Below are 17,260 nucleotides of genomic sequence, written 5' to 3'. Positions count from 1 at the left end.
TACATTGGCCATTTAATATTTGTTGTGTGTGTGTGTGTGTGTGTGTGTGTGTGTGTGTGTGTGTGTGTGTGTGTGTGTGTGTGTGTGTGTGTGTGCGTGTGTGTGTATAATCCATTCTCATTTTCAACTTGTCAAATAGAGACACTCATTCAGAGGCTTTACGTCAACCTACGGCGATAAAGCTAACCCTGAAGGATTTAGACTTTATGGATAGCAAATATAAAAAAAAGCTGTTCAACATGTTTCTGCTCTTAATGATAACCATTTGTCCAAAAATGTAAAAGTGTGTTACGCAGATGTCAAAAACAACATAGCAGTTCACATTGGAAAGTGTCCTTCTAACAAAATGTAGACTGTAGTCTTCTAAAGCAAAGAGTCGGGAACCTTTTTGGCTGAGAGAGCCATGAAAGCCAAATATTTTAACATGTATTTCCGTGAGAGCCATATAATATTTTTTTTAACACCGAATACAACTAAATGCATGCATTTTTTTTAAGTAAAACCAACGATTTTAGAGTATAAGTCTCTAATTATTTTAATGACATTGTTATTTCTTGAACAGGTGCGGTACAAAACGAATGGATGGATTAAAATGCATGAGAATGTTTTATATTTTGAACGTTATTTTTAACACTGTGACTACCAGTGGATTTGTTCATTACTTATCGTGTTAAGCTATGTCAGCTACGATTTATCTGAGAGCCAGATGCAGTCATCAAAAGAGCCACATCTGGCTCTAGAGCCATACACTAGGTTCCCTACCCCTGTTCTAAAGGGAACAGCATCTATATCAAGGGACAGCATGGCGCAGTGGAAGAGTGGCCGTGCGCAACCCGAGGGTCCCTGGTTCAATCCCCACCTAGTACCAACCTCGTCACGTCCGTTGTGTCCTGAGCAAGACACTTCACCCTTGCTCCTGTTGGGTTGTGGTTAGGGCCTTGCATGGCAGCTCCCTCCATCAGTGTGTGAATGCGTGTGTGAATGGGTAAATGTGGAAGTAGTGTCAAAGCGCTTTGAGTACCTTGAAGGTAAAAAAGCGCTATACAAGTACAACCCATTTATCATTTATTTATATTAAACGGAGGCCGTCGAACAATCAAAGCTTAAAAGATGAATCAGTCTTAGCTTGAAGTGGTCAGTCTCACTTAATAATTTTTCACCATAAGCATAGCTCTTGCTTATCTATTGCCTACCTGATAGAACCACAACTATTTTAATATGCATCTACTGTTAAACCTTGCAATTTATGTTGATCAATAAAAACATGTTTTATCATGTTGTGTTTTTAGTGAATATATGTTTTGGTTGCCACAAGTGTCCTCAAAACAGGCACTTCCGCTTCAGACATTTTTACTGAACCTCGGCCAAGGCTATAAGACTGAATTGTTTGAGGGGCCACATTTCCAGGAAACAAATGACCAAACGTCTCGATTTCTCCCTTCACTACTATTATTCTTATTTTGAAAATCAGTATTGTCCATAGTAGACTTGTTTTTGGTCTATGCGCTGCAGTGGACACTGGACAGGGTCACCCATGTCTAAATTAGGGCCCTATACATTTTTTTACTTTTCTACTCAAATATAGTTACGTATATATTATGGACCTAAATATGAGTTATTTTGAATGCAACAAAAAATATTTTACATGCACCTTTTTTTCCCGAAAATGGCCTGACACTGGCCTTTAGGAGGTTGAAATAACAATTCAGGGATCTGCCAGTGTGTTTCGACTGGTCCAAGTTTTGCTATACAACCGACGCGTTTGAGTGTTTGATATAATATTTAATTTGCTGCAAAAATTTTAACGTACCACTGGAGTGGAAAAACAAGTTGAATGTACATGCCTAATTGTGCTTCATTGAAACTAATAAAACATATCCAATTTTATTTACAATTCACAAAATATGTGAAAACACTGTTTAAACATCACAAAATTACACAAATTCAGTCAGCCATTTTGAACGACTATGAATACCTTCTGCTATTTTCGGAGAAGAGTGACGTCATTGGCATGTTTTCAGATCAGTCATACTGGAAATACGAACAAATTGGAAGGAGATGAGGTGTTTATCATTCACAATCCTTATGTATGTTAGGAAGACGTATTCTTGGCTTTTTTTATGCATTTGAAATCGTAAATAAATACCCAACAATTAGATGGAGGGTCCTCTGTTGCGCTCATTATACTTTCACTAAAAACATCCAGAAAGTGCCAACAATAGTCCATTTACAAACCCCGTTTCCATATGAGTTGGGAAATTGTGTTAGGTGTAAATATAAATGGAATACAATGATTTGCAAATCAGGACTCCACGGTGGCAGAGGGGTTAGTGCGTCTGCCTCACAGTACGAAGTTCCTGCAGTCCTGGGTTCAAATCCAGGCTTGGGATCTTTCTGTATGGAGTTTGCATGTTCTCCCCGTGAATGCGTGGGTTCCCTCCGGGTTCTCCGGCTTCCTCCCACCGCCAAAAACATGCACCTGGGGATAGGTTGATTGGCAACACTAAATTGGCCCTAGTGCGTGAATGTGAGTGTGAATGTTGTCTGTCTATCTGTGTTGGCCCTGCGATGAATTAGCGATTTGCCCAGGGTGTACCCCGCCTTCCGCCCGATTGTAGCTGAGATAGGCGCCAGCGCCCTCCGCGACCCCGAAAGGGAATAAGCGGTAGGAAATGGATGGATTTTTAACCCATATTCAGTTGAATATGTTACAAAGACAACATATTTGATGTTCAGACTGATAAACATTTTTTTTTTTGCAAATAATCATTAACTATAGAATTTGACGCCAGCAACATGTGACAAAAATGTTGGGAAAGGTGGCAATAAATACTGATAATATTGAGGAATGCTCATCAAACACTTATATGGAGCATCCCACGGGTGTGCAGGCTAACTGGGAACAGGTGGGTGCCATGATTGGGTATAAAACAGCTTCCCCCAAAATGCTCAGTCTTTCACAAGAAAGGTTGGGGCGAGGTACAAGAAATGTAGGGATTTCAACATCTACGGTCCATAATATCATCAAAAGGTTCAGAGAATCTGGAGAAATCACGCCACGTAAGCGGCATGTCCGGAAACCAACCTTGAATGACCGTGACCTTCGAGCCCTCAGACGGCACTGTGTCAAAAAACGAAATCAATCTCTAAAGGATATCACCACATGTGCTCAGGAACACTTCAGAAAACCACTGTCACTAAATACAGTTTATAAGTGCAAGTTAAAGCTCTACTATGCAAAGCGAAAGCCATTTATCAACAACACCCAGAAACGCAGCCAGCTTCTCTGGGCCCGACATTATCTAAGATGGACTGATGCAAAGTGGAAAAGTGTTCTGTGGTCTGACAAGTCCACATTTCAAATTGTTTTTGGAAATATTCGACATTGTGTCATCCGGACCAAAGGGGAATTAACAATCCAGACTGTTATCGACGCAAAGTTCAAAAGCCAGCATCTGTGATGGTATGGGGGTGCATTAGTGCCCAAGGCATGAGTAACTTATACATCTGTGAAGGCACCATTAATGCTAAAAGGTACTTACAGGTTTTGAAACAACATTTGCTGCCATCTAAGCCCCGTCATTCTCATGGACCCCCTTGCTTATTTCAGCAAGACAATGCCAAGCCACATTCAGCACATATTACAACAGCGTGGCTTCGTAAAAAAAGACTGCGGGTACTTTCCTGGCCCGACTGCAGTCCAGACCTGTCTCCCATCGAAAATGTGTGGTGCATTATGAAGCGTAAAATAAAACAGCGGAGACCCCGGGCTGTTGAACGACTGAAGCTCTACATAAAACAAGAATGGGAAAGAATTCCACTTTCAAAGCTTCAACAATTAGTTTCCTCACTTCCCAAACATTTGTTGAGTGTTGTTAAAAGAAAAGGTGATGTATCACAGTGTGAACATGCCCTTTCCCAACTACTTTGGCCATGTTGCAGCCATGAAATTCTAAGTTAATTATTATTTATTAAAAAAAAAAGAAAAAAGCTTATGAGTTTGAATATCAAATATCTTGTCTTTGTAGTGCATTCAATTTAATATGGGTTGAAAAGGATTTGCAAATCATTGTATTCCGTTTATATTTACATCCAACACAATTTCCCAACTCATATGGAAACGGAGTTTGTACATGTCATGACCTGAAAACTAACCAAATATGAGTAAGTGATTTTGTTAGTATAAGCGCAAACGCAGATTGACTATTTTAGTGATGCATTGATAGCTAATGATAGTTTACTATGCTGTTGTTGACACACTATAAGCCGGCGGCTACTTCTGCTTCATCTCAAACTTCATCTAAATGGAATTATGTGAGCTTTCCGTTGGTCGGCATATCAGCGGGAGTGGAATTATTGTAAGTTTTTGTTTTATTTGTGTTAACTATGGTTAGCTTGTATGTTTTGCACCGAGCAATGCTGTTGATGCTTAACCTGACTCGTGACAGATCCTTGTAGTTCGCCGAGCTCCACACAAGGATCTGGGCTCGAAGGCAATGCATACTCCTTCAAGATAGCAAAATATAATGAACCAATCAGGATCGCCATGTGGGATTTCATAGATGAGACGTAGCGCCGAAGCCACTGTTTGATTCGAACAATAATGGCGGCACGCAGCGAGGAGTCGTGTGCTGACATTGATTCTGCTATTGCAACTGTTTTGTTGGATCTATTAAATATTATTTATTTAAAAATTAACAGAGAACTTTTGCTCTGTCGTTATCCAATATGTTGGCTGTTCTGTTGTGGATTTCCCAGCGTCGCTCTCATCACCGTCACGGGTTGATTTCGATGTGAGTGGTTGAAGTAGCACATCATTCAAGATAATGGACAACAGGTTTATCCAATCACATACGATTATTTTTTTACAAGGCCCCGCCTTTTGAAATACATCTCCTATTAAGAACTCCCTGATCCTTGTGTGGAGCTCAACAAACTACAATGATCTGGCGAGAGTCAGGTTAGTTGACGCTATCAGTGTTTCAATAAAGCTACATCCGGGTAGCAGTCAGCTTCTAAAATGTATTGCTCAATAACTTTGTGTTTGGGCCCAAACATTATAAGGTCCAGGATCATAATTCGTTTCTAAAGTAATCGTTGTTGTCTTCCACAAAGTTTGCGTCATTGGCTCTGTTGTTGATGGGGAAGCGATTTGTGGTTCCTAGCATGGTGTTATGCAATGTACTGTTAAACCTTTCAATTATTCAATATAAACTTTCTCATTATCCCTCAAAATGGCTCGGGAATCTCAGTTGATACTATTTTGATTATATGTATTTATTTGCAAACTTTGGAAGTCTTTAGGCGTCAACGATGACATATGATAATAACTTCAATATAGAGGCAACTTGTTTTTCCGTTCCACTGGTACTTTAAAGTATCTCCCATGTTTTTAACTGAACTGGGCCAGTCTGGTGTAATTCCTAGGCCAAATTTGGCCCGGTGGCTACCAGTTGAATTACACAGACTAGTACATGAAAAACGGTATTAAACCACAAACGAATAATAATAAAAATTCTATGTTTAAATAGCTGTCGTGACATCCATACACATATCTTATAACCCTAATCATATGTTCTCCTTTCCTTTCCTTTCCTATTGCTTACTCCACCTCCTTTATGCTGATTTCAGTCCCGTGAGCTGACTGCCTGTGTGACCCAGTGGCCTCTGAGGCTCTCAGGGAAAAAGGTAATGGGCCAAACCCTGGAACACACGCTCACTCTGGGTGCAACTGCCGGCAGCTTTGATCCAGTAGCCCATGCTTAGGTCTCCTGACGCCTGGTGAGGAAATTCATAGGAACAACTGGAAGAGGCCCGTGTTTATTCAGCTCCTTTAATGAGGAGGGAGACAGATTATCAGGGGCCAGGATCTCGACCAAAAAAAACACAGGAATAAAAACTGCTGCTCCTTCCAGATGTTGCTCTATCACTGGTCACTCCGAAAGAGGGAGAGAGAGCCCTGATGGCGTTTCAGTATGCAAGAAGGTGAACTAGTGGTTAGAAATGGAATTTCCCCGCATTTTTCCTGCCTGGACTGGCCAAATGCAGAATCGCCAAACTCTTCTTTTGTACGTTCTCTTTAGACATGTTCTCGGCCTAGTAGTCTCATGTGTTTGTGCAACATCATATGACAAGTGAATAAAGAAGCAATACCCTGGTGCCTCAAATCAAAATTGTTTTGATCTGAGAGCTGTTTTTCAACTCATTATTTACCATGAATTGATTAACGTTGACCCCGACTAAAAAACAAGTTGAAAAACGTATTCGGGTGTTACCATTTAGTGGTCAATTGTACGGAATATGTACTGTCCTGTGCAGTCTACTAATAAAAGTTTAAATTTCAAATGCTTTAAGTTGCAAGCAAAACATCCATGCCTTTAGTTGGTATAGCAAATGTGAAAGTGAACCGCATAAGATCAGCCCCAAACATCTGGGACCTCATGCATTAAGAGTACATTTCCTACAGAAAAAAAGGTATACGCTTAAACCCAGAAAATGCACGCACAAAAAATAAAGTAATAAAGTGTGCACGTGCATTAATTCAAGCACATTTCTTTGTATATCCCAATTAACGTAAAATTGAGTGTACATGTAGAAGAGGCTGGCCCACTCCCTGTCCGCACCCCCATTTTAATACCAAAATCATATTTATATTAGCCAAGTGCCTGGCATCGCACACTCTGCACAGTCAGAAAACACAAAGATAATGAGCAAGAATTCACCAACAAGGAGTTGCTGGTTCTTCACGCCGAAATATGCTCTTTGGCACGCTGTCCTCTGGCGTTTCCAGCGAACGAAAGAGGGCTGAGTGTGATCAAGTGTGCAAAGCGGTCAATGGCGTGTAGTCAGACAACCGCACACAAGCACCAGTGAGAAATAAATGATACTACATCAGGAAGATGGTGAAGAAGATATAGTGTTCACCCCGTTTGAAAAGATAATAACTGTAATGATACATAAAAGTTCAGAAGAGGTGGGAGCACATGACTCTGATTACCCCAAGATAAATATAATTTGTGTATTTTACAACAAAATGTGTCAAACAGTAGCCTGCTCACAGCCAGATTAGAGTTCCATGTGAAAATTGTGTAATATCTGTTTTGGAATCTGTTAGATATAAACATGCCAGCATATCACAAAAGAATACAAAAGACTTTGACTCTTGTTTGATTACTCAATGTATTATTACAACTCAGGAGAGCTACTTGCGGTTGCAGCCGTATGTGACACAAGGGCGTGCCTTTCCTTGGCTGCCATTAATGTGCTGCAACCACCTGCAGCTGCAACTGTCAGCCCGACTGGCTAAGCTGTGCTGGAGTCAGAGGAACACATTGTGACAGCCATGCAAATGGTGGAAATGTGTTCATGAAAATTGGGAGATGCTGCTGATGGCGGGCTTGACAGAGAAGGAGATACCGTTGAAGTCTGTTCTCCAAGGTAAATGCTGCACTTTATTATTACTTTACATCATAAAAGTACTGTAACTGTTACTCTTACATTTTATTGTATTGTTTTCTATACAATATTTGTTATCCAAAAGTTTTTGTGTCTTTTTAAAAGGCGTGTTACATGTTAAAATTGTACTGTTTTGTGATGCACCAATTCAATTAATTCCATCCATCCATCCATTCATCCATCCATCCATCCATCCATCCATCAATCCAACCATCCATCTTCTTCTGCTTATCTGAGGTCGAGTCACGGGGGCAGCAGCCTAAGCAGGGAAGCCCAGACTTCCCTCTCCCCCAGTCTTCCCAACATGTCCTAAGTCTTCATCCTGGCCTCCTACCGGTCGGACGTGCCAGAAACACCTCCCTATGGAGGTGTTCGGGTGGCATCCTGACCAGATGCCCAAACCACCTCATGTGGCTCCTCTCGATGTGGAGGAGCAGCGGCTTTACTCTGAGCTCCTCCCGGATGGCAGAGCTTCTCACCCTATCTCTAAGAGAGAGCCCCGCCACCCGGTGGAGGAAGCTCATTTCGGCCACTTGTACCCGTGATCTTATCCTTTCGGTCATGACCCAAAGCTTATGACCATAGGTGAGGATGGGAACATAGATCGACCGGTAGATTGAGAGCTTTGCCTTCCGGCTCAGCTCCTTCTTCACCACAAAAGATCGATACAGCGTCCGCATTACTGAAGATGCCGCACCGATCCGCCTGTCGACCTCATGATCCACGCTTCCTTCACTCGTGAACAAGATTCCGAGGTACTTGAACTCCTCCACTCCTCCTCAACCCGGAGATGGCACTCCACCCTTTTCCGGGCGAGAACCATGGATTCGGACTTGGAGGTGCTGATTCCCATCCCAGTCGCTTCACACTCTGCTGCGAACCGATCCAGTGAGAGCTGAAGACCTTGGCCAGATGAAGCCATCCGGACCACATCATCTGCAAAAAGCAGAGACCTAATCCTGCAGCCACCAAACCAGATACCTTCAGCCCCGACTGTGTCTAGAAATTCTGTTCATAAAGTTTATGAACAGAATCGGTGACAAAGGGCAGCCTTGGCGGAGTCCAACCCTCACAGGAAACTGATTTCAAATGTATTTAAATGGGAGACGTTAATATGAGATGCGAGTGTTTTGATTTAAGAGCTCCATCCCAGACCCAATTAAGCTCGAAAATTGAGGTACTAATGTGCTAGACGTTTTTGTAACAAAGTATTACGTTCTAAATGATACACTCTATGTCTGTACGGTTTTTGAAATAGCTGCATTGGGCTTGATTTCCCACTTGGGATGGATAAAGTCCATCTGTCCGTCCGTTCGTCTATGTCTCTATCTAACAGGTGTTAGACAGAAAACATGAGTATCAGTGATGCCAAGGCAAGATAGTGTCTGCAGACATTATGCAGATGTGTAGGGTGTGTCCTGCTCTTGACATTTCTCCCTGAAGCCTGACCAGATCAATACACAGCTCTATTGTCAACTCATTTAGGAGCAGATGATGGGTGAGCCACTGGTCACAAATCGACACAGAGACGACAAGGTCAGTCTGGGTATTACATTTACATGTCGTTTACATCCATCGGATGCTGCTAAGATGAACACCTGAGGCAACACGTTGTGTTGGATGTTTAGGCTCATGTGTTAGATACACTTCTACAATATGTCAAGAATAAAACTGCATTGCAATTGGAGTCAACCTGTAGGGCAGATTGACTCAAAATCTTAGTTTGTCCAAGTTACTGCCTGCACAAATGGGCAGTTGGTCGGGTAGTGAGAGGCTGCAGAACCAAACAAGTCTACGTAGCAGACGTTAAACAGCACTTCGGTCCTCTTGATGGGAAATTTGAGTACAAAAAAAAACATGAGGGAACAGTCGACCGACACAAAGTATTATGCACAAGCTGCAGGAAGGAGTTTTCTTTTCACTGTAGCACTTCCAGCTAAAATAGCACATTAATAACACAGAAGGAGTATCAAGTCCACATTAATGTGGATAAATATTTAGAAAGACTGTTTATTTTGTCAACATGAACATCATGTTAGAGAGGACCTATTATGCAAAACCAACATTTCTTACCTAAAGGTACATATTTTTGTGAAGGCCCATTAGACCCGGAAATTAAAAATCAAACTGCAGATGTTTATCAAACAACTTTGCCTTCCTTTGTACTTCCTCCAAATGAGCTGTTTGGAATTTGCTGCGTCCTGTGACACTGCTTGCGGATATCTCCATATATGGTAGACACATAGTGGAAGTACCTTGTGCGAGTCTGACATTGTAGTTCGTCATTGTAGTTAATAAGTTACTTCTTTTTCTCTATCCTTTTGTTGAGGGGAAAACTAGCTCGTACATGCACATGTTGTTGCAATTTCTAATACAAAGTAGCGTATCGAGCCAACATAAATCTGTCAGTAGACATATGACAGCACTTAAAACTGTATAGCTGACTTAAATATTAACACTGAATTAGTAATCTTACGCTTGATTTTAATACTTGCAGTTTGCAAAAATAAGATTACAAAAATAAATACTATCGACTACAAAAGAAGGGACTTATAAAACCTGATGAAAAAAACATTTACATACAAATAAGCAACGCTAAAATAAAACTAATCCAACTAAATTAATAATAAATAATAACAATATTTATGTTTCCTAATTAAACTGTCATTAAAATTTAAGTGTAAATGAAAATACAGCTTCAACAATTTAGTCATATTTTTGCGCTTAATAAACTTCTCTATGACTTTAGCTATAGACGTCCTTTGTTTGCTCATATTGTCAATACTGCCACAAGTGGTATAAAAGTGTATGATAAATGAGTACCGTTGCGGCCCATACGAACCAAAACTGAGAAACAGATCATTTTTGGCGCCCCTCCTTGCAGCCCAAAATTGGGCCCCATCCCTTATGGTTAGGAAACACTGTTTTAGAACACAAGGAAGTGTTTTAAATGAATGAAACAAATAATGTTTGATAAACATACTTGCCAACCTTGAGACCTCCGAATTTGAGATATTTTTTTCCAATCATTTTGGAACTTGCAAGCGTACTTCTTCCTCTTACTCGTCGTCGGCATGTCTCTTCTTCGTTCTTCTGCTTCATCTCTGTTATGTTTTTGGACATTACAGTAGTTTTGAAGCAATGCATGATGGGAATCCTGATGTTGTGTGTCAGTGTATTAACATGCCGGCTGGAATAAACACACGCTGAGAAATAGCTCCGTGCCTGCCTACTTTATGGGTTATAGATAAACCTATGGATAACGGAGACATATATAATAGTCTCCTTTTCAGGTTGTAGAGGACGCTGAAGGCAGTGACCCCAATATGGTTGTCCGGGTGGAAATTGGGAGAAATTCAGGAGAATGTTTGTCCTGGGAGATTTTTGGGAGGGGCACTGAAATTCAGGAGTCTCCCGGGAAAATCGGGAGGGTTGGCAAATATGGTAAGTGTATATATGTTCCCTTCTTTCTTGACTCTTTGCTCAGGCAAAATGAAATAATTAATATTGATGAAATAAAAATGACACGTAATTAATACAAATGAATCCATAACAATCCTGTGATTAATGTGATAAAACATTTGAACAACCCTACTTTTTTTTCCCATGAGGAAAAAAAAAAAGCTAAATTCACAGAAGAAAATGTTTTCAAAGAGGTTGAACTATATTTCATCATTTACATGTGTCTGGGTTAGGACAATTTGGGCTCATCCTTTTTTTCTTAATTACAAATTAGACTTTTCACGTCACACAGAAATGCCCTAACTACTACTTGCTGCCTATATTACTTTCTACATGCTTGGTATTTTTTCGCTTTACTCTCCTTGCACATGCAAAATAAAAATGAGGGATATTTAATCATGATTAAATTAAATTGGCCTTCTGCTGTGTCTTAGAGATTTTTTGAGAGGGCCAACGTGCTTTTGAAATGTTTGATTCTACAGCCTGTCAGTACCAGATCACTGGCTGACAATGCACATTTGCACATGCATCACGGTAACTTTGACCAACAACCTGAAATTGCCAAATACATTTCAGGGATTTTATGTAATTTTAACAATAAACAAGGGTTATCAATTAATACATTTTTAAAATCAGATTAATCACTATTTTGAATGGGGATTAATCATGATTAATCACAGGTTATTGCTTGCTTGCATAATTCAAAATTAGCGTAAAGGGTAAATGCACTTTTTTTAAAATAATTTTGCCTATAATTTACAATCCTAAAGTAAAACCAACAAACGTATATTTTCATTTTTTATGCATTTTAAATAAAAAATAAATGTGACCATCCATGTGAAGAAATAAATGGGAGTGAAACTAAGCGTGTTTTTGTGTCTTTCTTGCCATTTCCGGATCTAAATTGGATGCCAAAGTTTACCAATTTGTCTAATTATGTTCTCATCCTTCTACTCTCAAGGTGGGAGGCAATATTTACGATCTAGAATTAACTTTTACGAGTCCAACCGGTAGGAGGCCACGGGGAAGACCCAGGACACGTTGGGAAGACTATGTCTCCCGGCTGGCCTGGGAACGCCTCGGGATCCCCCGGGAAGAGCTAGACGAAGTGGCTGGGGAGAGGGAAGTCTGGGTTTCCCTGCTTAGGCTGTTGCCCCCGCGACCCGACCTCGGATAAGCAGAAGATGATGGATGGATGGATGGATGGATGGATGGAGCTCCGAGGTGAGAAAGCAGCTCACCAGCTGATGGTGTCAATATAGCCACACATGCAACCGCTCTCTGATCTCGGCGCCTCTATAAATAGTTTGTCTGTGTTAGCACTCATAATGACAATATCACTAATACTTGGTTAACATTCGGGTCACAAAATGATTATTGTTGATTATTGTTGGCGGTTTTTGGATGTTGGGCGAAATAGAAGATTTTATTAGCTCACACACAAACACATCTGTCTTTTCTGTCGATTGAATGATAAACAACATTTCTCCAAAATGCAGTTCTCATTTAAAAAAGGCTCTTATATTTGGACTTACGTGTTATTTTGTTGTCTGTGTGTCATCCAGGAACATTTTTCAAATGTTTTACTTGAATAAACGTCATTTACCGTATTTTCTTGAATTACCGCAGGGCATATAGTATGCGCCTGCCTTGAATTACTGCCGGGTCAAACTCGCTTCGCAAAATAATTAGCGCATGCTTAGTATTACCGCCTGGTCAAACTCGTGACGTCACGAGTGACACTTCCCCTGTCATCATTTTCAAAATGGAGGAGGCTGATTTCAATATCAGTAATTTGAAATCGCATAAAGAAAAGAAGATTAAGAGCTATTCAGTAGGATTTAAGGTCCAAGCTTACATCACACTCAAATTTTTACTGCATACCTTGGGTAAGTGCCGGAGTGAGAAGTGGTTTTAAAATAATTAGTGCATGCTTACTTTTATCGCATGCCTTTGGTAAGCGCAGGAGTGAGAAGAGGTTTTAAATTAATTAGTGCCCTGGCAGCAATTCAAGGAAATACGGTATTTGCATTTTTTAGTAACAGTTTTATCTCAAGAAAATCCAGGCATATTTTGAAAGAAAGCACCAGTCGCAGTTTCCTCACTCATCTTTGCACTGACATATCTGTTGACCTGATCACATCTCCGTATATACATGATTAATGCAATCATTTTTTGTTATCAATCGCTTGAGTTTACTCTTCATTTTCGAATTCACTTCACTTTAACTTCAATAATTAAAAACACAAATACACATATGCTGCGATGAGGTGGAGACTTGTCCAGGGTGTACACCGCCTTTATGCCCAAATGCAGCTGAGATGGGCTCCAGCACCCCCCGCGAGCCCAAAATGGACAAGCGGTAGAAAATGGATGGATGGATGGAAATACACATATGCCTACGCAGAATGAGGTGGGATTTTTGTAAATTGAAGTCACTCCTTTTTAATGATTTTGCTCGACATTGGAATTAGACACAGACTCAAATCAAATTGAACATGATTATGATGTATATAAGAACGATCCAGGGAAATGCCATTTTCTACAGCTTATTCCCTTTTGGGGTCGCGGGGGGCGCTGGCGCCTATTTCAGCTACAATCGGGTGGAAGGCAGGGTACACCCTGGACAAGTCGCCACCTCATCGCAGGGCGATCCAGGGAAATGGATTGTTGAAAACTATTTTTTTGTAGTACCATAGACAAGATATGAAATAAACTTTATCAATTACTTTAGGATATGGTTAAAACAGTATCTATCTAACCCTTACTTTATTCAACTTTTTGCAGAGGAAAAAATGCAGCTCCTACACACAGTTGTGAACTAGAAGAATAAAAAGAAAGTACTTACCAACTGTGAAGCAGAAGACGCGCTTATTTCACTGTCCTTTGCCTGCAAAACATAATACAAGTGCATCATTGTCTACAAGCAGGCTTGACTTTCATATCCTTAACTGGATGCAAGAAGAAAAAACTGTGAACCACAAGTCTCACCGCTCATTCTACTTTCCTACCATTCCAATTCATAACCTTTTGCCAACATCCGCCATACTGGCCAATAATATTTGCCCCAAAGCTGAACTATAGCTTGCAACAATCTTAAGGATGGATAAAAGCTGAATAATCAAGCAAATCACTCCGAGCCAATATCATTATATTATTATTTTTGCAGTACACTCAGTCTGCTGGCTTCCTGCTGTTTATTGTAGTTAGTTTGAAACCAGAGGGGGAAAAAAAGGACAGCAATAACATGTGTGAAATACAGAAAAGGCACAAACAATATATAAAATCATAACTACTCCTTTGTAGAGTATCATTTGATTCTGCATCTCATATATCTCAATATTTATTTACAAGGGCTTAGGCCAAAGCGGCGAGAGCACATGGTTTTCTTCATACTTTACACTTCTTTCATCAACGGTGTCAGCAATGCAGTCCTAATAATGTCTAAATTAACACTATTTTCAAACAATGAAACCACAACCTTCAAAATATATCAGTTTTTCTTTCATTTGTTAATAAATAAATAATTGCAGATGACATTGTAGATTTTTTTCACTTAGTATTACATTATAGTTGAATTCGGGTGAAGGATTTCCAGCTAAGGAATTTGAAACCCTTACACTGGAAGTGTCGAGTGTTACAGTCTGATGAATACAATTGAACAAGTGGATACTGTGCACCAGTGACGTGCAGTCAGGGGAGGCAGGTGAGCCGGAGCCTCACGTGCCATCATGGAAAGAAAAAAAATGTAAAAAGAAAAAAAATAAATACATTGTTATATGTATCCTGTGATTATACTATAAAGTTATTTTCCATTTAACTTCACCAGTTTTAGATTATTTTTATTCACATTTGCCGTTCAAATACTGAACCAGTTGAGCCTCACCATGGAATGCACAATGACTCGGCTAACAGGCGGCTGCTGTGCAGTGATACCGTATTGCTATATGAATTATATTATACATTTCCATAGTTCAGTTAGCTAAGGTATATGATGTACAGTGTATTTTGTCAACAACTGTATGTGTGTAACGTATTTCTTGTGCTGGGCAATCATAAAATGGCTGCGAAGACGCACTGTGTGAGGCTCGCCTCCTGGTGGTAGAGTGATCCCAGGGATCATTCTTGCGACTACTTGGCTAGGCCAGGGGACATCTGAAGCCAGTATGTTTTAAAGTTGTTGTTTGTCTGCATATCGTAAAAACAACATTCCAACATTTTACAACTTATTCTAAACTTAAAGGTGCCGACCATCAGGGCCGAGTTGTGACGAAAGAGTGTGTCGATGTTGAGATATTAAGCCGAGTTGGTAAGTGAATTTGTTTGCTAATAGTAGCTACTAGCCGTACCCATGTATTTTCTATGGGCACTTAGCATCGGGTTCTAATCCCGTTTCGTCCAATGTTTCTGATCCGATTGAATTTATATTTATGTCAAGTCTTTATTTTGGATATTTAAATATGGTGACTGAGTATTGTGGCGTTTTAAGGCCATCTGCATTTTTTTATGCTACAGTAAAGACAATGAATGAACACTGCCGGTGGAGCGCGTTTACACCTGTCATAGTGAAACCACTCTGTACTGTCGTGTTTGTTATTTTCTACATACATGTGATTATTTAATATTGTTAATGTTAGCAGTATTATCGCTAATAATGATAATAATAAGTGTTATTTATTTATTGAAGTTTGAACGATAGATGACTTGATGTCGATATATATGTGCGCACATTGATTGAACTCCGGGTCCTGTGTTTACGTAGGCCTGTCCCTAAGTCTTGGATGGCGAGCTGTAGATAGGCCTCGAGCCCGAGCCCAAGGATCTCCACCTCCTCAACCCTTGAACTCCACCTGCTCTGGTCGGGCAGGTAGGCGGCTTATAGCTGAACCCCTTGCCTCGCACTTCATTGCTCTGCGGCCTTTTGCACTAACTCATACAAAACCTGCCATAAACTGAACTTTCACTACAAACTGCCATATCCACTACGCCAACCCGTGTGGCTGTATGAAATGCGAAGAACTTTTGATATTACTTTTTATGAATTACCTGAACTAAACCAACATTGTTTGTTGAGATTCCGTTCTGTTTTTTTCTTTTGTTTTGAATGGCCATTCTTCTTAATGTCTGTCCACTACTTGTTGCATTGTACATGTTTAAACAACACCAGTATCATTTAAAGTATTTATTTGTGTCTGTCCTACTCTCTCCGAGTCGTAATCTAGACTTCTGATTGGCCCAAATATTGAGAACTTCTACTATACTAGCTAAAGTACCTGCCACATTAAGTTAAAGTACCAATGATTGTCACACACAAACTAGGTGTGGTGAAGTTTGTCCTCTGCATTTGACCCATCCCCTTGTTCACCCCCTGGGAGGTGAGGGGAGCAGTGAGCAGCAGCGGCCGGGAATCATTTTAGGTGATTCAACCCCCAATTCCAACCTTTGATGCTGAGTGCAAAGCAGGGAAGAATGCTGGTATGAGCTTTTAAACATAACCCGTTAACTGCTGCCAATCAAATGGTGAATAAGATACTCTATAGGGTTCCTATGGTTATAAATCTGACCGTGATGAAGTCAGTGTCTCACCAGCCATGAACTTCACCGCACGTCACTGCTGTACACTATAAAACCACAACCCATACAGCAACAGGAAAAGTCAGGTTGTGCTTGTTTTCATCATTGTATCTCCTCAGATGGTATAATGTTGCCCTAATGACAGATCTGCTTGAAGACTGACTGACCAGGAGTGTTTTATAGCACTCATAGGCAGTTGCAGTACCAAATTCTGGGCCCCCATACACAAGACTCCTAAAGGGCCACCCATGCCACCCTAAACCCAACGTCACCGCCTTATACCCTGAAACTTGTTATATCTACATACAGTAAAACTAATGATTGCAATTTGGTTGAAAATAATATTTTTAAAACACATTTAAACTTTTAATTAGGTCTTTGACTTTTTAAAGATGGTATTAACATATAGCAGTGGTTCTCAACCTTTTTTCAGTGATGTACCCCCTGTGAACATTTTTTAATTCAAGTACCTCCTAATCAGAGCAAAGCATTTTTGGTTGGAAAAAAAACAGATAAAGAAATAAAATACAGCACTATGTCATCAGTTTCTGATTTATTAAATTGTATAACAGTGCAAAATATTGCTCGTTTGTAATGGTCTTTCTTGAACTATTTAGAAAAAAATATACAAAACTAACTAAAAACTTGTTGAAAAATAAACAAGTGATTAAAATATAAATAAGGATTTCTACACATAGAAGTAATCATCAACTCAAAGTGCCCTCTTTCATGATCCATCAGGATTCATGAACTGAATTCTAAACATTTC

At 40.1% G+C, this 17,260-nt stretch overlaps 1 long non-coding RNA gene across 1 annotated transcript in view; it reads right to left on the bottom strand.

Annotated features, from left to right (window-relative positions):
- Positions 1–17,260, bottom strand: part of LOC133569556 (uncharacterized) — a 177,120-nt gene that overhangs the window by 112,657 nt on the left and 47,203 nt on the right. Inside the window, exon 2 of the long non-coding RNA XR_009809829.1 lies at positions 13,766–13,807. This is a non-coding gene — a long non-coding RNA (uncharacterized LOC133569556). The remainder of the gene's footprint in view (positions 1–13,765; positions 13,808–17,260) is intronic.

This window comes from Nerophis ophidion, linkage group LG02 (genome assembly GCF_033978795.1).
Source record: "Nerophis ophidion isolate RoL-2023_Sa linkage group LG02, RoL_Noph_v1.0, whole genome shotgun sequence".
In the NCBI taxonomy this organism is placed as follows: Eukaryota; Metazoa; Chordata; class Actinopteri; order Syngnathiformes; family Syngnathidae; genus Nerophis; species Nerophis ophidion.
Note: the sequence above shows the minus strand (reverse complement) of the source record. Positions and strands in the feature narration are given on the sequence as shown.